At 40.5% G+C, this 25,230-nt stretch overlaps 1 protein-coding gene across 5 annotated transcripts in view; it reads right to left on the bottom strand.

Moving 5' to 3' along the window:
* The window catches only part of LOC308073653 (ras and Rab interactor 2-like), a 52,678-nt gene extending 39,986 nt beyond the window's left edge, over positions 1–12,692 (bottom strand). For 4 of the 5 annotated variants that reach the window (XM_080412681.1, XM_080412678.1, XM_080412679.1 and 1 more), the window contains exon 1: positions 12,451–12,692. The gene's annotated coding sequence lies outside the window, so the exon portion shown is untranslated. The remainder of the gene's footprint in view (positions 1–12,450) is intronic. The other variant, XM_080412680.1, reaches the window with a different exon arrangement.
* Positions 12,693–25,230: the final 12,538 nt, after the last annotated feature.

Genomic DNA, 25,230 nt, shown 5'->3' on the forward strand with positions numbered 1-25,230 from the left:
TATTTTTGAAAAATCTTGAAAACATTTTTTGATTTTTTTTTTAAAGAATTGCCTCAGGTCTTAATGGGTTAAAATGGCCTTCCTTGCATCTCCCAACTAGGTAAGGGGTGAAACAAAAAAGTCGCTCATTGGAACTGTACAGTGTTTTCTCTTCTTGTTCGTTTGTTTTCAGTCAAGTTCAGTCAATATTGTCCCATGTTCCGCGTTCACTCCCAACATGTCTCTATTATCTTTGTTGCTTTTCGCACACTCACAGCCTCCCCTCCCTGTTGCTTTCTTTTCCAGCCCAGGCTGAAACTATTATAGCAGCTTTTCTATCTCTGGCAGTGTTTCACAGTGCAAGTGAGCCGGGGCGATGCGCTTGTCCATCCACACGCTTTTATCTCACACAGGAAGGAAGCCCATCGCCCCCTCCATCACAGGGAGACGGAGAAAACAACAACATAGACAAATGGGAGAGAGAATCTGGATGTTTGGACTATGTCCACGAACAGCGCCCGCTCTCCAACCATTCACCCCCCCCACCCCCGGAAGGGGGAAAAACACAGTGCTAAACAACTAGTCATTTGCATTTAGACCAGTGGTGGAAAAAGTACTCACAATTTTTACTTAAGTAAAAGTATCAATACTGCAATGTAGAAATACTCTTTTATAAGTAAAAGTCAGGAATTAAAAAAAAAGTACAAAAGTATTGGCATCAAAATGTACTTAAAGTACCAGAGTAAAAGTACTCATTATGCAGAATGTCCCATTTCAAGTTTAATAAAAATAAAAATGTATAAAAAATGTATAAAAAAGTAGTAGACTTGTAGATCGGCTATTTTCAAATGGCCAAAATGTATATAGGGCTGAAGTGGTTAATGTATGTTAAAAAGCAAAATTCTACTTAACTACAGTACTTGAGTAAATGTACTTAGTTACTTTACACCACTGTTTAAGCCTGAACTCCTAAAAAGCCTTGGATTATCCTTCAATAAAATGCAAAAACTCTGTTTGTCTGCATCCATTTATTTCCTCAAGATGAAGGCCAATCGATCTCAAATTGCACATGGGCATTGAGCACTGGCACAGGCAGGGACTATCAGAGCTGATTTTTCCATTTTCCAAAATTGAAGCTGTCTATTCGATTTTTGGCAAGACTGAGGAGATCTGAACGTGGCCTATGGTGAGAGCAGACTACAGTAAGCAGAAATAAATAGCAGCCCTCATCCAGTAGCATTCCACAGAAACGTCCATGGGAAACGTCACATCGCAGACGGCCATGGATGAGTGGAGAACCTGCTGTCTGGGAATTAGAAGGTCGCCGGTTTGAACCTTGGCTGGCACAGTTTATGTGTCGAAGTGTCCCTGAGCAAGACACTTAACCCCTAACTGCTCCCTGAGTGCCGTATTAATGGCATCCAACGCTCCTAATAATTAACAGTGGGTTAATAACAAATTTCACACACAACTAAAGAGGAAACAACTTTTTGGCATCAAACCCAAAGATCTGGCATCGGTCGGGCTCTGTATCTAACACAAGCATGCTGTAAAATAATTTGTGAAAAAGTCAGGTGAATGGCCCGGACCGCTGTCCTAGCGGTCCGGGCACCTAGGCTCCAATGTAGCCTGACAGAGTGTCACGGGTTCGAGTCCCAATCCTTTACTGCGAGTCACTCCCCATCTCACTCTCCCCGTTTCCTGTCTATCTACAATAAACTATCAATAAAGGCATAATAAGCCCAAAAATAAATCTTAAGGGGAAAAAACGTCAGGTGAATAATGGTACAGTGTGTTTTCTAAGTCATCCAAGGCAACTATTTTGCTGTTTCAGAGTACCTGGCGTCTAGCACTCTGGTTATCGTTTCAATAGAACGACGGCTATGTGGAAATAAAGGCTGACTCGGTCGGTTATCATCTGGACAGAAACCTGACGCGCTGTGAACAATTCCCTGGAAATCGGGTGATAAAGGAGAGGAGGGCAGGCAGACACATACAGAGGCAGAGTAAGAGAGTGAAAAAGAGAGATGTGAGGTCGGGTGGGTGAGAGAGTGACAGAAAGGGGGAAGGGAGACACAAGGCTTGCAGGAGTGAGCCAATAATAATGAAAACAAGCAGAGATTTCCAGGAACGCCGTCAGGGGTCTGAACATAGACAGATAACAGAGATGGGGCCAGCCAGTGAAGACTCAAGCCGCAGTTATAGTTCACTGCAGTGCACACCAGTGTTGCGTAGTGTAAATAGCAGATCTACAAGTTCACAACGCGTCGCACTGTGACGCGTTGTGAGCTTGTAGATCGGCTATTTCTGGTGTGCGTCCACCTGCGCTCAACTAAGTACAAATCAGGCTTCGGTTATCCAGGTAAACAATGTCTCCACGTGTGTGTATCTTACTGCGAATGACTACAATTTCCTCCCTAAGCTGTGGATCAATGGAAATTAAAATGGGGAGGTGCATGCTGGGAACTGTAGTAAACAAGAGGAGAGCTTCCAGTTTATGCCAGGCAGAGTGCCCTGTTTGTATGTTGTCCTCATCACCAGCTTCATTCAACTGCTGTCATACCCAATTAACAAGCAAAACACTGAACCAACTTTAACAGTATGAGCTTCATTCAGAACACTAGTTTGTGTGTGTGTGTGTGTGTGTGTGTGTGTGTGTGTGTGTGTGTGTGTGTGTGTGTGTGTGTGTGTGTGTGTGTGGGGGGGAGTCAGTCTCAGCTGCTAGCAAACAAAGACACTTCTGAGCTAGTCTCAGCCACACAGGAACACAGTCACTGCTACACAGGGAAACACTGTTTCTAAGATAAACACACACACGTCTCACTCACACACACACACACACACACACACACACACACACACACACACACACACACACACACACACACACACACACACACACACACACACACACACACACACACACACACACACACACACACACACACACACACACACACACACACACACACACACACACACACACACAAGAGAGCGAGAGAAGAGAGAAAGCGAGCAAGGGGGGAAGAGATAGAGAGAAGGAGACAGGGGGGGTAGAAGGAGGACTGTGAGAGTTTTGTCTTGAATAATGAAAGAGACCAACAAGCCATGCTAGTGAGACTTTGCTGTGGTTCCTTTTAAAGCCCATAATGGTGAGAGAGCAGTGGGGGGGGATGCTATGCTTCTCCCAGTGGGCGTTATGATACATGTTCCATGCTAGCATTAATGAATAGCCTCAGTGTCCAAGACCTGCTCATTGCAAATGCTCACAGGTGTGTGTGTGTGTGTGTGTGTGTGTGTGTGTGTGTGTGTGTGTGTTTTAGGGCTGCAACTATCGATCATTTTCTTATTACTTTTTTTTAATGAATTGAATAATCTAGAAGTTTTTTTAAAAATACATCAACAAATCTATATGAAAAGATGCTGATTTTTTTTTATTATAATCGAATGAATTGATTAATAGTGTGATTAACCAACCACTTAAGCCTCATCTTATACAATGTGTCACATCGTGATGCATTGTGAGCTTGTAGAGCTGCTATTTTCAGTATTTCTGCTACTGTATTTAAAAAAAAAACTAAATAACCTTGAAAACATGTGGAGTAAAATTGCAAAACAACACAGTTCCTGAATTGCATCTTCTGGCTGCAGCCAGCAGCCTCTCTGCAGAGGACACGCTATGGGGACTTCCAGAAAACAACAAGTCATCAATCATCACTTAGCATGCAAGTCTCTGTCATTTGTTTACATGGCCGCACTTTTGATGACAGTGGAGGGAAAAATTGCCATCCCCTGCCCAAGCCCGGCATTTTTATGACAAAGATTAAGAAGATGACAAAGATTAAGTGTCCCACACCCACACAAAGATGGCATGAGTCATATACACACACTGATGCGTTTTTTTTGGAACTGGTCGGTTAATGGCTATTACGAAAGTTAGGCCATCACCAGCAAACGTGAATACACAGTAAAATCCTAGTTTCACTTTCAGAGTGTATAAATATAATCCTATTTGTCATCATCATCATCAGCATGTTTTCTAAGAATCACGATGAAGGGATGCATGCAAAGCTTATTTAAAATAAGAATGCGTCATGTTGAAGTAAATTACACTTTAACTGTGTTAGTGTTTCAGTTAAACTGCCTTACTAACTAACTCACAACAGCCTCACTATCTATCAGCCTAAAACTGACAGTCGTACTTGTAGTACGTGCTCAAGTCTGTGATGTCATAAAGAGGTCTAAAGATCCTGTAAAGCCAATGATTTTGGCTTAGAACTGCAATTCCCAGAATTCTGTTTGAAACAAAACCAAGGAAGTAACGCTCCAAAACGAATGCTACAGGGTTATTTTGGAAAGCAACAACATTGTCAGAGACAGTGTATGAACTTACATTTCCAGTGTCAGGGGCAGACATAACAGGGACAGATTAAATTATAATTTTTTGTTTTGATACCTCACCTCACCATCACATCCCACGGGGTAACTTCCGTTTTCAGCTTCACCCAGCTGAGTGCTGCCCACAGAGGAGTGCGGAGGGGGGGAGCAGTTAAAGGCTTCTACACACTGCAAGATATTTGCCACGATTAGGTGGTCTTGCTCAGGGACACTTCGACACATTGGTGAGAGCTGGAATCGTACCTGTGACCTCCGGGAACTCCTGAGTCCTAGGCGGGCTCAGTATCTCATTTCAGCTATGGCCGCCCATTAAATAAAGAATTATGACTTTTGTTTAATTGAAAAAGTTACAGAGTATGAACAGAAGTATTAACATTCAAAACAAACTTTTAAGTGTTACTCGGGCCCCTGCCTGTACAGTTATAAGTACAGATTGGCTGAAATGGACTGACCAACAGCAGTAACCTAATATAAGTGTGGTGGTGTGGTGCTGTGGTGAATGATGCTGTGCATGCAGTGGTGGTATTGCATAGGGACTGCAGCCAGCCAGCTGCATAAATGCACTGCTGGAACCCTGACAGATAAGAAATCCCATAGGGAGGTGGGTCCTGTTATTGCAAGCCAGAAGGTGGTGTGTGTGTGTGTGTGTGTGTGTGTGTGTGTGTGTGTGTGTGTGTGTGTGTGTGTGTGTGTGTGTGTGTGTGTGTGTGTGTGTGTGTGTGTGTGTGTGTGTCTGTGTGTCTGTGTGTCTGTGTGGGTTTGTGGGTTTGTGTGCGTGCGTGCGTGCGTGCGTGCGTGCGTGCGTGCGTGCGTGCGTGCGTGCGTGCGTGCGTGCGTGCGTGCGTGCGTGCGTGCGTGCGTGCGTGCGTGCGTGCGTGCGTGCGTGTGTGCCTGTGTGTGTGCCTGTGTGTGTGTATGCTGCTCGCTTGCACACGTTCACACATGCATGCGCACGGCCGCACGCATGCATGAGACAAAAGGACAAAATAGAGTGGCCGGCTATTTAAAAGGAGACAGGCAGGACTGTAATTTAAACCAGAGAAACAACTTTGTGAAGCAGCGCCTGTGTGCTGCCACATAGCTGAATGTATGTCAGTGGTTCAGGGTGGGTTCAGATGAACCTACTAGCCCACATCCTGCGGTGTTAGCAGTGAAAAACATGTATTTTTTGCACTTGGTCAGGCATGCAGATTATCTCGTGAGTTGTTTGGGGCGAAGTTGTTGTTCCTCGATTGGAGAAGTTACGATCGCCTTCCGTCTCATTTCGCCGTTATTTCTTCTCGTGTTGTACCCACTGCACTAGGAGCATGTTCCCTGTCTGTCGCTCAAACGCAGAAATGACTGAAAGCCTGGCCTCATTCTTTCAACGGCATCATTCATCATCACCCACACACCAAATTCAGCTTTTCCTGTCCGCTCGGGGTAATGTAAAGTGACGCGCGTTTGCTTTTCAACGTCTCCCTTTCATGTACTTCAGAGGCGAACCAACCAAACAACGTCGGAAGCAGTGCTTTAGTCTGCGTGTGCACTGTACACAACAAAATCCTCCTTTAAAGCATGAATGTATTCATTTGTAACTCTAGAGAGCGTACAACTGGAACCAAATGGACCCCTTCGGGTCCATTTGGTTCCAGTTGTACGCTCTCTAGAGTTAAAGGAGTAGTTCACCCAAAAAATTACTTATTTTCTATCAATTACACACCCCATGAAGCCTTGAATTCATGGAGATTTTTTTTTGTTTTTGACGTATTCCTGAGTCAATTATTTGATGACCGAGTGTATTTCCGGTAGGAGACTCAAAGAGACTCAAAAACCAAAAAATCTCCATGTTATTCAATGCTTCATGGGGTGTGTAATTGATAGAAAATAAGTCCTTTTTTGGGTGAACTACTCCTTTAAATGAGCACTGAGGGCTTTGCTGTGTGCAGCAGTAAATGCCCCCTCGTCTAAACTCTGTGGTTGAAAGCGGTGTCAGGACCAAGCACCACCCTATCATAACTTTTCCACACTCAAAAAGGTCAGTGGGGAAGGGCTGTTTTTCTTCTCTTTGACAGGAGGTTCCATTCACAGACACTGAAGAAGAAGGGCCACTCCCCATTAAATTAGTACCAGGAGGAGTAAAGGGATCAAAACCAAAAAGAGAGCTATAGCTCTCCTCCAGCGAGGGGAGGTGTGCAAAGTCTCCTCACGCACCTTGGAATTGTTTTAACTTGAGGAGTTAAAACAAAAGAATGGATTAGGTTTTTTTTCTTACTGGTTACTCACTAATCACAGGCTACACCCAGGGGCAACTTCAGTAGCAAGTTGCAAGTTCACCTCCAAGTACAATACCACAGTCTAAACTTCCAAAATCAATGAATACGTTGTACACGTGTGTATGCTGGAAACTAATTATGTGCGCATTAGAAGCGACCGGATGTTTACATCGTAAGAGGTCACTTGACTTTTTGAAATGTTAGATTTGACTTAAGTTAATTATTCACAAACAAGAAACAAGAGTAGCAAATAAAAGTAAAAGTAAAATACAAAAAAGTAAAATTATCCAAAAAAAATCTGAATTTCTGAATGCATGGCCCTGCAGTAAGAAATGCTCAGGTGGTGTGCTGCTATTCAAAACCACGTCCCTGGACCCCCAGAATTTCACTTTAAAATCCTCATTGTTAATTTGACTCTGAGAGTTAGAAACAGATAAATTAACACTGAGGATACTAGCAGCAATGCAATAGCTTCAAGGGTGACTTAGCATTCATGCAAGATATAGACATGATTCAAAAACCAAACATAATATTAAGCCAATGAGAAATGGAGAAGTTCTTTCTATTGTGTTTTGTTATCATAGAATGACTGACTGAAAATATATGAAAAAGAGTTGAGTTGTGTCTAAACATAACAGGAAATGTGGGTTAGAATTTAAAGACCCAACCCAAACCCTGCACCCAGTAAGTGGACCCCCAAACTGAAGACCCCACCCAAACCCTGCCAACCACTGAACCCAGTAACTGAGCCTGAGCCCCCACATTGAGCCCAGTAACCATAGCATGAATAAAAGGAAGCATACTGGCTACATAAATTAGAGTGAGGCTATAATAAGAGTATTTGAAAGGGCTGCATTCCCCTTTCGTTTGAAGGTTATCATCTCCCCGTTTTGACCCACATTCTGAATTCCAGACACTGGTTCTCCAAAAGGATCATGGGAAACATTTCTGTCCTGGATTAGTGTCAACAAGTAAGCCCCGGTTACACAAATAGAACCTTTATATTGAGAACTGCAGGAAATGCATCAAACCTAACCTATCATTTCCATTTCTTCACTAACAGCATGCAGTCAGTCAATTAATTTATCAAACTGCAATAGCAAAAACAGAGGTCCTCCTGGTTGAGACTTCTAAAGCACTGTTTCCCAAACACTGGGTCGCGGACACATTTTTATGGGTCACAAGTAAATATCATTTTTTTTAAATTATTATTATTATCATTTCAAAACATTAATGAAAAAACATAAAAAAAAATAAAATCAAACATTTAACTACAATTTCAAAATTAACTACAATTTTTCAAAAGAACTTCATATATGAAAAAAAGAAAGAAACTGTCAAGGAGTAGCTTGGTAAAAAGTAGCAGATCTAAAAGCTCACAACGTGTCGCAATGCGACACGTTGTGAGCTTGTAGATCGGCTAGTTTGACTAGTTTGGTTCCCGGGGAGACATCGAATTCCCCTTTTGGGTCTCGAGCTAAAAAGTTTGGGAACCACTGTTCTAAAGCCTAAACAAAGTGTCTGATTTCATGCCCAGCATCAGGATTACTCCAGGCACCAGGAAGCCTCTGTGAAAGCGTTCAGTCTCACAGCCCTCCAGGTCTATTCGGACAACTGTAACTGGAGTGGCTGTTTCCTCGTCCCCCCGAGGTGACGTCACTCTATACCGACCAACCTGTGGAGTTTCCACTTCTGCCTCAGAGGCTAGAAAGAACAGAAGAAGCCTGACTGCGCCGTTTTGTGCTGCTTGTTTGATTAAAAAAACTGTACTTCAGGCCAGGATATACCAGTGGTGTAAAGTAGCTAAGTACATTTACACAATACTGTACCTACATTTTGAGGTACTTTAAATTCCTGGAGTATTTCCAATTTTCAATACTTCTACTTCTACTCCACTACATCTCAGAGGCAAATATTGTACTTTTACTCCACTACAATTATTTGAAAACTTTAGTTACTGTTACTTTGTAGATATAAATTATAATTATATAAAACATACATAAACCACTCTAGCCCTATTTTATACCAAGGCTATTTGAAAATAGCCGATATACAAGCTCACAACGCGTCTCTCTACCTCTCCCTGTCTCCAGTGTGCGTGCACGCATGCATGTGCATCATAGGTGTACGTGCAGGCCGGGGTAGGTTGTTATGTTTAGTGTGTTGGTGTCGTGGGCTTTAACTGAACGGCATGTCTCTCCACGCACATCTATGACACACATGTGCATGTGTCACAGCTGTGGTCTCTCTTTTCTTATCTCTCTCTCTCTCTCTCTCTGTATGTAGAGCACCTGCACACATACGTAGGTGCCAGGTGCGCTTTGACACACAGACACACCTTTGACCAGGTGGAGATAATGATTACATTCACAGTAAATTGACTGCTTTGGACACTAAAGTTTATCGTTCAACTGTAAAATAGGCTGCCTCCATTATGTATTTGTTATTAGTTTAATTGTTTATTATAAGTGTTTGATAATCACTTTTGAGGGAACACTGAAAAAACGTTATTATACATAGTATATGTAAATAAAGAAAAACGTGGTTTTACTCACTAATATTGGTATTGTCATCGGCCTCCACTATCAATTCAGTCAGGCTCTAAACCTGATGGAAATATATGTCAAGTCTAAGCTAGTAGACAGTCACAAGACATAGACCTTTAGCTGGTCTAAATGTGTACACACAGTAGAAAATAAATGCAGATGAACACACATTAAGCCACAGGCGGAAACATCACAAAGCTCCAACACCAACAAAGAAAGATGTGCCGGAATAGAAAATAACAGGCTGTTGTTACTCTCTACCAGCTCAAAAAACGTTGCGGTGCAAAGCCAGGAAATAAAACAGGGCTTAAGTGTTTAAACTGTTCTCAATCCTCATTTTGCTGGGGACCCCCCGGAATGCCCTCAAGGACCCCTGGGGGTTACTTTGCGAACCAGCGCATTGGATAAGAACAGCAGAAATTCCAGGATCAGGATCAATTTAGTTGGCCAAGTACGTTTGCAGGTGCAAGTAATATGACTTCGGGTTGTTGCTAGGTTACTCTGAGAACCAAATGGACCCATAAACGTCCATTTGGTTCAATTTTTATAGGCCTACTCTCAAGAGTTACAGGCCTGCAAGGGTCAATTTGAAACCCCCCCAAGGAACCCTGCAAGCTGCTGGTCCCTGGACCCCACTTTGAGAACCACTGAAATAGCACAACAGGTGAGATATCGTCGCTGTCGGGCAGAAACCTCTTATCTCCATATATTCTAACTTTCTGTGTGTTTTTTTGTAAATTAATGCCCTACTTGATCATACAACAGCGTCACACACAAGTATCAAAAGCAGCAGATCCGGCCTGGACCGCTGGCGTAGCGGTCGAGCCACCTAGGCTCAGTGTAGCATGACAGCTCGTTGCAAGTTCGAGTCCCGATCCCGACAGCCTTTGCTGCGTGTCACTCCCCATTTCCTGTCAGCCAACTGTACTGTCAATAAAAGCCAAAAAATTATCTTTTGTAAAAAAAATAAGAATTTGAATCCTGAAAAGTAACAGTTTTGGACTAGGTTTCCACCCGACAGAGACGATATATAGAAACATTGGAATCTCAGAAACTAACCTCGCCTAATGGGATCTTAGTGATTTCCAAGTCCATGTATTAAAATACCTTTCTGCTTATTCATATCCCTGTAACAGCATGGAACTGTCTGGTGGCGCAGTGGGCGCTGCTGATCTCGTTAACAGATTCCAGAGCGGCTTTAGCTCAGCAAAATGTGCCCAGTATTACATGAAAAGAAGAAAAAAACTTTTACTGACTGTTCAGTCCACACAACAACAACAACGACGACAACAACAAAGAAGACTAGACTGCAGGTGTGCTGCTAAAAGATCATGCCCTGTCTGTAAGCAGTCAGGTTCAGGCAACACAAATACTGAGGGGAGAAAAGAAGTGAATGGGGAAAATATTATGCTTTTACTCCACTACAATTATTTGAAAACTTTAGTCACTAGTTACTTTGTAGATTTGGATTATTATTACCAAACATACATTAACCACTTCAGCTCTGTATACATTTTGGCAATTTAAAAATAGCAGATCTACAAGCTCACAATGTGTGGGCTTGTAGATCTTCTATTTTCCAAAGATTTGTATACATTAAAAACTTTCTTGAGTACTTTTACTTTTGTACTTTTACGAAACAATTTCTTTAACAGAGGTTGTCACTACATATATAATGCTGTTTCCCCCCCCCTAATAAAGCTGTTTTTCTTTGTTGTTTTCTCATGCCCCCCATCTAAAGCGTCTTAGTGTGGACACACTACATTAAAAAAGAGCTGTATAAGTTTGAGATATTATTATTATAATAATGTTTCCAGTAACCACTTCAATGCTTGTGTTAGGCACAGTTTTTATGTATTTATTATTATATTATATATTATTATTATAAGTGCTGTAGGCGTTTGGGATAAATTAGCAGGAAGCCATTAAACTATTGACATTATTAGTAGCTGCTGATAACATCAGTTCAAGTACAAGTGGAGGATTGCTAGAGTTGTGCCAGAGGAATGCAGTTGAATCAGTGCTGCCTGGTGATGCAGAATCAATGAGGAAGAGATTACACCTATTAAACACAGAAACCAACCACCAATAGAATACACACAATTCTAGACATAATGGACAGGCAGGTTGATAGATATAAAACTCCAATTTCAAGGGGAAAGGAATACAGCTCAATTTAAGTACTCAATGTTTATGACAACCCTAATTCTTAAGTCAAGAACAAAACAAAAAAAACAACATTCCCAAATAATGAACAGCCTGACCTACATATCACCAGACATATCACTAGTACAGTATATAGCCTACTGTTGAATTCTTTCTATGTGGGTCAACCTCGCCTTTGCCAAATACCAAATCTCAAGTACAATTTTGAAGTATTTGTCCTTTACTTGAGTATTTCCATGACTTTTACTTCTACTCCACTACATCTCTGAGGCAAATATTGTACTTTTACTCCACTAAACTTGAGTTAGTTACTTTACTCCTCCTTTTGAATCATACACAAAGTTCATATAGTGCTCACTTCCTAGCATCAACAACATGGCAGCTGTCTGTCTGTTAGTGTTAGCTGCACTTTTGTTTGCATTTTAGAAGTTATTCCATGTGTCTTTGCTTTATTTCGATCGATGCTAGAAGACCAATAAATCCAATTCCTCCTTGTTAACCCCGGGGGTCAATGAAGACACAACAACGGCGGCGGCACAGTAACGTTAGATCCAGTCAGTGGTGGAAAAAGTACTTCATTGTTTTACTTAACTAGTAAAATTATCAATACTGCAATGTAGAAACACACACAAAGGTATTGGTATCAACATACTTAAAGTACCAAAACGAGAAAGTCCTGATTATGCAGAATATCCCATATTTCACAAGTTTTCAAATGCATACAAATCTTTTGAAAATAGCTGATCTACAGGCTCACAATGTTTCCCATCGCGATGCATTGTGAGCTTGTAGATCGGCTATTTTTAAATGGCCAAAATATATATAGGGCTGCAGTGGTTAATGTATGTTTTGTAATCATCCAAATCTACCAAGTAACTAGCTACAGTCTAGTGGAGTAAAAGCATAATATTTGCCTCTGAGATGTAGGCTAGTGTAGAAGTCTAAAACTACTGAAAATTGGAAATACTCCAGTAAAGTAAAAAATACCTCAAAAGTTTACTTATTAGTTATAAGTAGTACTTGAGTAAATGTACTTAGTTACTTTACACTACTAGTTAGATCAAAGTAGTAACACATTAGAGAGAATTGCATTACAGTGCATCCACTCACCTTTAAGAAGTTTCCTCCTGAACACAACACACACAACTGGAGTCTTTTGTCTCTCTGGCTACAGTCCGTCCATTTCTTCACACAAACTCATTTTTTAAAGGTTTTAACACTTTAATATGTTTCCTTTGATTCCTTTGTTTCGGTTACGTTGTTGTAAAGTCCTCGGTAACATGTTGTTTTTGCTGGTGGTTTAATGTGTGTAGAATAGAATAGACTACATGAGCTGCATTCTAATGGACTCTCTCTCTCTCTCTCTCTCTCTCTCTCTCACACTATCTGAGTCTCTCTCTCTCTCTCTCTCTCTCTCTCTCTCTCACTCTTGTGTCTGGCAGTGTTGCCAGATTGTCCGAGAGAAACAAGCAACCAGGTCTATGAAAACAACCCCAGAAGAAGCGACCAGTCAGGACACATGAGCAATTTATTTATATCTATATTTTCAAAAGAAAATCTTGGATTTGATTTGATTCTTTAATTTTATTTCTTGAAACATTTCAACAACACAAACCTGGTATGGTCCCCGGTACAAAATATCTTTTAGATGGGGGGGGGGGGGTCAGTGGACAAATACATGTTAATTTGAACGCCATTAAACAAGCCCAAATAAGCAAAGTACACTTTCGTAAGAAACAAGCCAAAAAACTACCAATATTTATAAGCAACTTTACAGAAAAACAAGGCCAAAGTCGCTTATAATAAGCAGACATGGCAACACTACTGTCTGGTTCTGTTCAGAATGGAAACACAACAGAGAGCGCGTCGACTGCATGTCACGTGATCAACGTCGGAATGTCTTGCAGTGATGTGACTGGAGTGTTTTGTTTTCTTTAGGGGCCCCCACCATGGGATGGCCGGGCCCCTACTGTGGCCCCCAGGCACCCACTGGATTCAACCTCAAACCTTTTTGATATCAAGGACCCCCAGTTTGATATGCATGTAGGCCATGGACCCCCATAGCTTTGAGAGTGTACAATGGTTCCCAACTATCAATGATTTAGCTGGGGGACGGCCCCCCTCTATGGTCCCCTGACTCCCCCAGCTAAACTTTGAGAACCACTGATTTAACCACACTAACCTGGTGACCTTATTTTGGGCCAATCCCCTAAGATGACCCTATTTTGTGCAAATGCAGAAGTTTGGGTTAGGGTTAGTTTTTTTTTAACAGTAAGTTGGATTTTTGTCACATACGTGAATTGACGCAACAGATCTAAATTCAAACAATTTTTTAACCTTATTGCACAGAGACCCATGAACCCAAATTATTGCATAATACAAGTATGTGGAAGTGATTGGCATTGTATTTTAATGATTACAATCTTCGATTATGCTTAAATAGCCTTTTGTTGCTAGATTAAAAAAGTATTTTATAGCATTATGATGGTATCATAATAGTGTCATGCAGTAGTATCCTAGTATCATAATAGTATCATCATAGTATAGTATTATCATAATGTCTTAGGTAAAACCTGCAAGGAGGGTTTAAAAATCCATCAAGGCAGAATGAGATGTTTGTGCCCAGGCAGCAGCAACGACGACGCAACGCACAGAAGAATTCTCACTTCTGGTCAAACGAAGGAGGAGCCAGGCTCAGAGGCAACCCACAGTGCCTACTAGAGCCTCCTAGTGTCACCAACACCTGCTGCTAACATCTCACCAGCCACCCTAAGCCCCCAAGAGACAGTGGGGGCAGTAGCATGCCACTTGGACACAGGCCGGGGTCTGATCGTTCTCGGTCGGGTCGCCTGGAGGAGGGTGTCTGTTGCAAGACCCGAAACACCCAGTGACTCCAGGAAACAACACTGATGATGTGTCCAAGCTTGTGCATCAGTAGATGTTTTATTAACTCTTAATACCACCTCTAGTACTGCTGGTTTTATCTCCTTGCAGGACCTCTATCACTGCTGGTTTTCTATCCTACCAGGACCTCTAGTACTGCTGGTTTTCTATCCTACCAGGACCTCTAGTACAGCTGGTTTTCTATCCTACCAGGACCGCTAGTACTGCTGTTTTGTTATCCTACCAGGACCTCTAGTACAGCTGTTTTTTTGTATCCTACCAGGACCTCTAGTACTGCTGGTTTTCTACCCTACCAGTTCCTCTAGTACTGCTGTTCTACATTGTCATTGGGTTTCCTAGTTCCTTGAAGTGATTTGAAGCAATTATGTCATTTTTTAAATGTGTTTTTAAGTGTTTGCACTGTGGACTCTTCTTTGTGCCTGCTGTCAGACGATTTCCAATGCCTGCTGACAAAACATTAATGATGTTTATAGCCTACTAAGCCCTCAACCACCAGGCACCCCAATACATCTCCGACCTCCTTCACAACCACGTCCCCACCCGTTCCCTCAGATCCAGCGATGCCAACCTCCTCAAATTCCCCACCAAAAAAACCAAGCACACCTGGGGTGATAGGGCATTTTCCGTTGCAGCACCCACCCTCTCGAACCCACTCCCACCTCACATCAAAACCGCCCCCACCCTTGCCGTGTTCAAAACCTCCCTCAAAACCCACCTCTTCAGAACTGCTTTTCCCACCTAGCCTGATCTCCTACCACCTTTTCAACTGCCATTCAACTTTTGTTTTATTCCCTGGCCCTCTGCAGCCTTTTAACTTTTTAACTTTTTATTCTCTAGATTCTCTTATTAAAGTTGTTTTGTTTTTGTTTTGTTTTTATTTTGCTCTACTTAGTTCAACATGTAAAGCGTCTTTGAGTATTCAGAAAAGCGCTATATAAATCCCAGGTATTATTATTATTATTATTATCCAAGGGACCGCTCAAGAAACATATGAAACAACACTGTCTATCTGTTTATTGCAGGGTGACGCCTGAGCCCAGTTGTTCAAAATGTTTTGTCTGGAACCCCCTCAAAGTGGTCCCACTGGCCAACAGGATCAAAAGCGCACAGACACACAATTAACTGCAAAAGCATATTAACTAATGCCTAATTCATCAATGCTCTATTATATGATGGCGTCTCACACCGGAAATAGCTGATCTACAAGCCTCACAACGCACGCATCTTACAAGCGACATGTTGTGAGCTTGTATATCAGCTATTTTAACGTGGCATGAAACTGTCAAATGACAAAGACCATGTGGTTCTCAAAGTGGGGTACCAGAAACCCTCAGGGTTCCTTGAGAGGGTTCCAAATGGACCCTTACAGGTCTGTAACTCTGAGAGTGTACCAATGGAACCACATAGGTCCATTTGGTTCCGATGGATTCAAATAAAACAGAAAAATACGAGAATAAACCTAGAGTACAGATTTGCTTTTAATAAAATACTGTGCTATGTGAGAATGTGTGTGGGTTTCTGTTTTAGCTAACCTGTTGTCTTCTTCCTGCGCTCTGCCTCTTCCTTTTCCTTCCTAGAAAGAGCTGTGATTTCTGTCACCACAGATCTTCTTCAGTTACCAGAAACACACTGGCTTGTTCTTGATTCCTGAAACAGTACACCGACATGCAAATTAGTATATTCAATATACAAATAAGAATAAACACAAAGTTTTTCATTGGATAACGTACCTTACCCTAAATATATTCTTGTAAGGCAGCCATCCTGTATACAATATTGCACACAACATGATTGCAGGCCTTTGCTGCCTTATTGAAGTGACGGGGAAATAACAAATATCATGTAACAGAGGTTTTGTAAAAGTGTGACATCTGGCTGAATGTTGTCTAATACTCCTTTAGTTACTTGTAATGTAGCAGATCTAGTAATTGAGGTGTATTCTACAGTTGCTCTGCTAAATCCCTTAAACGGAGAGGAGCCGAGAGGAGAGGCCAGAGAGGCCGGACTTCGCATGACCTGTGTGCAGAGCTATAATTAGGCCAAGTCGCCATCATGGTTCATAAAGACAGAGTGTACTTCTCAGCTGACTCAATTAAGGAGGAGAACCACAAGAACTCTATGCCTGTGGAATTCCTAAATTCACTGACACCCTCTGGACTCCCTGACCATAATCTGAAACTGAAACTAGGAGCCCCAGTCGTGCTGCTTAGAAACCTGCAAGCAGGTGCCGAGCGCACTCTCAGGAATGGCACCAGAATGGTGGTGGTACAGATGATGGAGACAAAGTCATTGAATGTGAGATTGCAGTAGGGACAAACAAGGGTGAAAGAATCTTCCTCCCAAGGATCCCTCACCATGACAGAAGTGAAGAGCTTCCCTTCACATTATGCAGACGCCAGTTCCCTGTCAGGTTAGCTTTCTCCGTTACCATCAATAAAGGTCAAGGTCAAGAGAATGACAGAGTTGGCATCCCTTTACAATATTGTTTACAGTGAACTATTTTAATTAACTTTGAGCCAAGAGGAGGAAATTGACTATTTAGAAGGGATGACAAAGGAAATGTTCGAAGACTATGATGAATTAGAGCGCTGCAATAGTGTCTTGACTTTGAGCCACGCAAATGCCAGGCAGGTAGAAAGAGAAGAATTGGAACAATATAAGGTTGGGGCCTAAATGTGAGGGCCGCGAAGCATCTCCTCACACCAGGCTTTGGCGTTTTGGGTCTCTTGACCTGTATTTGTTAAACTAGATGTGAGGCCCTGACATCTAGTAATGACTAAATTGGGGAGAAAAATAATAATTGGCTACACTTAAAAAAAATTAAAAAAAAGCACATGGAAGCAGCATTATTACACACACAGCAGGCTGTAGTCTAGCATATCTAGAGACACTGTAGTTTATAGCGGCTATAAACTACAGTGTCTCTAGATATGCTAGACTACGTTAACTTGTGACTATAATGTATAATTAAGTCAACAAAATGAAAGAACTGCTTACAATATAAGATGTTCCTGAAATTCAAACGTTCCAATCATGGTGCTGCCACCATGATAAGGTTGAAAATAGCCGATCTATAAGCTCACAATGTGTCACATGACGTATAGTTGTGAGAGCTAGCCCAAATAAGAAACTACATTTTAGAAACAAGCCCCCCCAAAAAACAGTTTTATACCGATCTACAAGCTCACTGCTATTTTCAAACAGTTCAGTACTTTTACATTTGGTACTATAAGTATATTTTGATGCCAATACTTTTGTACTTTTACTCAAGTAACATTTTGAACACAGGCCTTTTGTAACAGGGTATTTTTATATCGTGTTATTGCTACTTTTACTTAAGTAAAATATCTGAGTACTTCTTCCACCACTGATAGTAGGCTAGTATAGTAATAAGTAGTAGTAAGGTTCCTGATAGGATAGAAAACCAGCAGTACTACTAGAGGTCCTGGTAGCTGGGCTCAAAACCAGCAGTAGCTACTGGGTCCTCCAGGATAAGAAACATGTTATCATTACTTACTCTGTTACAACTTTTAACAGAGTAACTTTTAACTTTTACTTGTAACTTAAAAGTAAAAGTCTGGAATTCAAAATGTACTTAAGTAAAAGTACACAAGTATTGGCATCAAAATGTACTTAAAGTACCAAAAGTACTCATTACGCAGAATGTCCCATTTCACAAGTTTTCTAAAATATAAATTGTATAAAAAAGCTCACAATGCGTCGCATCACGAGTCATGACACATTGTGAGCTTGTAGATGGGCCATTTTCAAATGGCCAAAATGTACATACTGTAGATAGGCTTGAAGTGGTTAATGTATGTTTTATAATAATAATCAAGATCTACAAAGTAACTAGTAACTAAAGTTTTCAAATAATTGTAGTGGAGTATAAGTACAATATTTGCCTCTGAGATGTAGTGGAGTAGAAGTAAAAGTACTGAAAACTGGAAATACTCCAGTAAAGTAAAAATACCTCAAAAGTACTTGAGAGTAAATGTACTTAGTTACTTTACAGTTTACGCCACTGATAAGGACTACACTAAACAGTTGAAAACTCTGGTCGCAGTTCAGTTCAGTGTAACTTCTCATCTGTTGTTGACGTTATGTCGTCTGAATCTGATGAGAAGTGTCAGCTGACCGAGAAGCACCGCTCAAAGCATTATGGGAAACGTTGCATTTTAAAAACAAACATCACGTCGCTTGCACAGAACAGCAGATCTACAAACTCATAAGGCGTTGCAGGTGAGACGCACTGTGAGCTTGTATCTCTGCTCTCTCGCGCCGCGACAGGGCCGTTGCCGATTTGACTGGCCAATCACAGCGGGTTAAGCTGTCACTCGCCGGCAAATGAGCCAATCAGACAACAGGTGTCTGTGATGACGTATGATTATATATTCTAACGACTGACAGATCTTCATTCACTCTTTGACTTTCTGCCAGCTTGACCTTCATTGAGACATTCTGACACAAGCGGACCGTTGACTTCTACTTCTACTTCACAAAACTTCACTTCAACACCAACGACGACGTTATCTGAGGCCATGGACATGGTATGTTAACATTGTTTATTAATATATAATATGTACTGTAGACGTGTAATAATGTTATTTAGAGAACGTTGTTTAAGACGGTTTGTTTAGGCTCTATAGCTGGTTAGGCTAATTTGAAACGTTAGTTAGTTAGCATGGGGTCGTTTTCGTTCATGTCTTTTGTTGACTGTAGGATTAATGATGAATTACTTTGCACTTTTAAATCGCTGTGCCTGTAGATACATATGAGTGTTTGCTGCCGACATTGTAAACTGTAATATGGCCCATTATTACAGTTTACAATGTAGCATTTAGCATCTGTCATGATATGACAGTCTTGTATCAAGGCTAGAACCAACAGCAGCAACTCATTTGAAAGATGCAGTTAAAAAAAACGCTTTTTTCAAACGAGTTGGGGGGTCCGTACTAGCCAAATAAATTAATCTGGGGGTCGTCGTTGACGTTAAAAAAAAACGTTTGAGAACCACTGATTTAAACAGTAATTTGTCCTCAGTGTTTTGGCCGTTTGTAACTCTGAGAGTCAGCTATTTGGGGTAAATCAACTCCTTTTTTAAACGTTTTTTTAACTGCATCTTTCAACCGAGTGTTCGTTCTATTCTTGATACAAGACTGTCATCATATTAGTCATGATGACAGATGACCGTCTTGTGATCCAAGTTAAAACGGCCATCTAACCCTGAGGACGTTACTGTTTAAATCAGTGGTTCTCAACGTTTTTTTTTATGTCAACAACGACGACCCTCAGATTAATATGTATTTGGCTACGGGCCCCCCAATCCGAAAATATTGTGTGACAACTGACAAGGAAGAATCGACCCCTTACAAAATTTTGCGTTGTTAAAAAAAAAAATTCTATTTTTTTTCAAGATGTTTTGAAAATAGCAGATATACATGCTCACAATGCGTCGCATCGTGACACATTGTGAGCTTGTACATTGGCTATTTGTGGGATCGCTAAAGCGATCACACTACTGTTATCTTCACCACCGTTTTTTGACGGCTAACTAGTCCTTCATACTTTTAGCTACAAACTCCGTTCCAACTCTTCAACGTTCGGCCTACTCAGGACATGTCGGCTACCATTTGAATTTTTGAAATAATTTGTACTTTTAGAGATATTTCACTTTTAACTTCTAAAAAACTCCCATTCATTTCAATGGAGAAATTCATACTTTTAGATAGAAACTCCGTTCCAACTCTATAACGTTCAGCCTACTTAGGACATATTGGCTACCATTAGAATTTTTTGAAATAATTTGTACTTTTAGAGATATTTCACTTTTTAAATAGTAAAAATACTTAAAAGTTGATAAAAAGAGTAAAAATACTTAAAAGTTGTAAAAATTAGTAAAAGCTACTTTAAAGTAAATAAAGTGACTAAAAATACTTTAAAGTAAATACCTTGAGTAAAAATACTTAAGAGTACTTATATTGAGTAAAAATACTTAAAAGTACTCAAAATGAGTAAAAATACTTAAAAGTTGAAATAAATGGTAAAAATACTTAAAAGTTGATAAAAAGAGTAAAAATACTTAAAAGTTGTAAAAATTAGTAAAAGCTACTTTAAAGTAAATAAAGTGACTAAAAATACTTTAAAGTAAGTACCTTGATTAAAAATACTTAAGAGTACTTATACTGAGTAAAAATACTTAAAAGTACTCAACATGAGTAAAAAATACTTAAAAGTTGAAAAAAATAGTAAAAATACTTAAAAGTTGTAAACAATACTTTAAAGTAAATAAAGTGACTAAAAATAATTTAAAGTAAATACCCTTTAGAACCTTTCAAACCTTTAGAACCTCTTAAACCTTTCAAACCTTTCAAACCTTTCAAACCTTTCAAACCTTTAGAACCTTTCAAACCTTTAGAACCTCTTAAACCTTTCAAACCTTTAGAACCTCTTAAACCTTTCAAACCTTTCAAACCTTTCAAACCTTTAGAACCATTCAAAGCTTTAGAACCTTTAGAACCTTTCAAACCTTTAGAACCTCTTAAACCTTTCAAACCTCTTAAACCTTTCAAACCTTTAGAACCTTTCAAAACTTTAGAACCTTTAAAACCTTTAAAACCTTTAAAACCTTTAAAACCTTTAAAACCTTTAAACCTTTCAAACCTTTAACTCTACTAACACTATCAATACTCAATACCATCAACATTCTTAGCGATCCCACACTGTTTCTTCAGGAACAGTACCTTCTAGTTTTAATAAGCTGGTGTAATGTATATTGGGCATAGCAGTGGTGGCCATTTTGTGGTGCCACAGATTGAACATTTGATTCTATGTGAAAAAGTATTTGAAAACCACAAAAAAAATAGTATTTATTAAATATAGTATATAATATAATTAAATATTAAAATATTTTTTCACACATTATGAAATGTTTTATGGTCATGATTCACCAGGAGCCTGGATGTCTGTCCAGGCTTAAAATAATTTATATAAATATGTTTGAAAATCTATATGGGAAAAAAGTATGGGTTGTCTATCTGTGGCACCACAAAATGGCTGCCACTGCTATGCCCTATAAGGTTAAAGTGGTTAAACTGATTTTGATACTATATTGTGCTGGGGACCGTAAACAATTACTCACTCTCAGAGTTACAAACGGACAAATGAACACTGAGGATTTTACTGTGTAAATATCAAATGACTAACTGTATTATCTTCCATCCATACATCTTCAACCGCTTATCTGGAGTCGGGTTGAGGATGCAACCGTTCCAGCAGAAAGTTCCAGACTTCCTTTTCCCCGGCAACATTAGCCACTTCATCCTGACTTTTCCCAAGGTGTTTCCAGCGTGGGGATATACCCCCCCCATCTGGTTCTTGGCCTCCTCCCAGTGGGACGTTCCCATAGGAGCACCCAAGGGAGATGCCCAGAGGAAGCATCTGTACTAGATGCCTGAACCTTTTCCACGTTAAGGAGCTGGGCTCCTGGCTAAGTTTCATTTATCATTTGATTTTTCAAATCAATTGTTTAAAAATATATGTAGTTGCTGTCGGGCAGAAACCTCTTACCGTTTCTCCATATTTAAACTTTTGGTGTTGTTTTTGTGTAAATTAAGACCCTATACTTGATCATACTACAGCGTCACACAGAAGTATCAAATATAGCAGATCTACAAGCTTGTCGATCTGCTAGTTTTGATACTTTTGAATTTGAATCCTGAAAAGTATCTGTTTTGGAGCTTAATTGACAAATATCTACATTTTCTCCCACAGAATGCTGCAGCTGCCAGCTTCACCTGGACTTCTGCCCTGATCCAGGACCCCAACAACCCGTGGAACACCAGGGTGGTTCTGAAGGGAGTTTGGACCGAGCGCCTTCAAGTAAGTACAGCCTTACTACCAGTGGTGGAAAGTAACTAAGTTCATTTATTCAAGTACTGTACTTGACCACAGTTTAGAAGAATCTTTTTTACTCTACTCGAGTATATCCATTTTTCAATACTTCCACTCCACTACAATTATTCTAAAATGTAGTTACTACTTTGTACATTTAGATTATTATAAAAAGAAAATGCATTAACCTATTCTAAACTTTGTATATAAAAGAATAGCCGATCTACAAGCTCACAACGTTTCACGATGCAACGTGCTGTGAGCTTGTAGACTTCCTATTTTCGGAAGATAAAAAAAAAAAGAGGCAGAACCTCTTTCATGTCCTCTGTAAGCAGACTTGGAAGAAAGCATCCAATTGTCTTACACGAAACACTTATTTAAAAACAAAATTCAATGGACTTCCTGAAGTTTAATTTATTGAAGGAAATTAGCTCAAGTTACAATTCTCTACATTTTCTCACACAGGAAGCTCAAGACAACTGGACGAGCACCTTGGTCGATGACCCCCAGAATCCCAGGGTGACACTGCGGAAGGTGCCAGTGAAGGATGCTTCACCAGGAGAAGCACCCAAACAGCCACAGGTGAGTTGGTTTCCGTGTTTGACCGACGATTCAGACATGGAAACTGACTCCTCTGTTTCTCCTCCCCCACAGGTCACCACCAGGAAGAGGGTTACCGTCGCCAAGAAGAAGCGAGGACCCATGACTGGTTGTATAAAGTATGTAGATGCATCTCGGTCTCTTGTTCTCATGGTTTTGTTATTTTAATACATTTGTTTTTCTTGACCACATATGTTTAAGAATATTATTTAGATAGCATGTTGTATAGATGCTAGGTCCATTGTTTAGCTGGAATCCTAGTTTATTTGAGGCACTACATTGTTCTCTCTGCACTGTATTTATGTGACTATTTACCTTGTTTATTGACTAGAGTTCATGCTTACCCTGCTTATTCCCATCTCACACTTTTTGCAGGAGTATGCAAGGCTTCCTCCAGCAGAGGATCACCTGTCAGAGCACATGCAACAATTGGAGGCCACAAACACGAACCTGCAAAGGAGACAAGGAAATCTGCCACGGAGAATGCCGCCAAGGAGTCCGCTGCAAAGGAGAAAGGCCACCACCAGCTAAACACCACTTTCTGGTAAGTACACATTTACTATAGTTATCTACAATAGAGGAATTAAGTGAAATTAATTGATAAATACATCAGTTACATTGTTTAGTCTAGTTAGACCATTGTTTAGTCTAGTTAGACCAGTCATCCATCTTTGAAGAAAATTAAGGTTGCATTTTCTTACTATTGGTTGGAGTTGGTGCTTGATCTCATAAAAGAGTTGAGCTAAACTAGGCTAAGCTCACATTCAACAAACCTTTAACCATTTAAACCCTATAAACCTTGTTGACTGTGGTTAGGGGTCTGTACATCCCCCTCCTTTTTTCCCTCTGCACTAAATCTCTTTCACATTGTGAGCATGTAGAATTTCTATTTTTGCAGAATGCTTGCCCCAAACGCCATTTGTTGTCTTTATGAATTTAGTTCATGTGGTTAAGCTGCAAGCAGAGTCATGGAAAAAAGCATCCATGAGTTTGTCTGTAATTGTGAAAAAGTTAAAAACCGTGTTGCCTGTTGAAGTGAACTGATTGACCAGTGATGTGGTTTGTGTGTACATTTACCACCACTAACCTCCACTTAAAACTATGTCTGAAGTTTATTCAGTTACATTTATGAAGGAAATCAGCTCAAGTTACAAATTACTACATTTTCTCCAACAGGTCGATAAAGATTACTTCTCCAACAGAAGGACGTGCATCGTCATCGATGCTCCCAAGAACGGCAGGATGGTTCGGAGGAAGGTGCCAGTGAAGGATGCTTCACCGGGAGAAGCACCCAAACAGCCACAGGTGAGTTGGTTTCCGTGTTTGACCGACGATTCAGACGCGGAAACTGACTCCTCTGTTTCTCCTCCCCCACAGGTCACCACCAGGAAGAGGGTTGCCGTCGCTAAGAAGAAGCGAGGACCCATGACTGGTCGGATGAAGTATGTAGATGCATCTCGGTCTCGGTTTTGTTATTTTAATACATTTGTTTTTCTTGACCACAAATGTGTAAGAATATTATTTAGATAGCATGTTGTATAGATGCTAGTTCCATTGTTTACCTGGAATCCTAGTTTCTTTGAGGCACTACTACATTGTTCTCTCTGCACTGTATTTATGTGACTATTTACCTTGTTTATTGACTAGAGTTCATGCTTACCCTGCTTATTCCCATCTCACACTTTTTGCAGGAGTATGCAAGGCTTCCTCCAGCAGAAGATCACCTGTCAGAGCACGTGCACCAATTGGAGGCCACAAACACGAACCTGCAAAGGAGACAAGGAAATCTGCCACGGAGAATGCCGCCAAGGATTCCGCTGCAAAGGACAAAGGCCACCACCAGCCAAACACCACTTTCTGGTAAGTACACATTTACTACAGACACAGATCTCTACAATAGAGGAATTAAGTGGAATTCATTAATTGATAAATACATCAGTTACATTGTTTAGTCTAGTTAGACCAGTAATCCATCTTTGAAGAAAATTAAGGTTACATTTTCTTACTATTGGTTGGAGTCTGTGCTTGATCTCATAAAAGTCCAAGAGGTGAGCTAAACTAGGCTAAGCTCACATTCATCAAACCTTTAACCATTTCAATCTGGAGTTAGGGGTCTGTACTTCCCCCTCCTTTTTTCCCTCTGCACTAAATGTCTTTGCCAAAAATAGCCAATCTACAAGTTCCCAACGCGACGCATTGTGAGCATGTATAATTTCTATTTTTGCAAAATGCTTGCCCCAAACGCCATTTGTTGTCTTTATGAATTTAGTTCATGTGGTTAAGCTGCAACCAGAGACATGAAAAAAGCATCCACGAGTTTGTCTGTAATTGTGAAATAGTTACCGTTTAAATTATGAAGGAAATCGGCTCAAGTTACAAATTACTACATTTTCTCCAACAGATCGATAAAGATGACTTCTCCAACAGAAGGACGTGCATCGTCATCGATGCTCCCAACAACCGCAGGATGGTTCGGAGGAAGGTGAGTT

The sequence above is a fragment of the Gymnoscopelus braueri genome, assembly GCF_963280865.1.
Source record: "Gymnoscopelus braueri genome assembly, chromosome: 2".
Lineage (NCBI taxonomy): Eukaryota > Metazoa > Chordata > Actinopteri > Myctophiformes > Myctophidae > Gymnoscopelus > Gymnoscopelus braueri.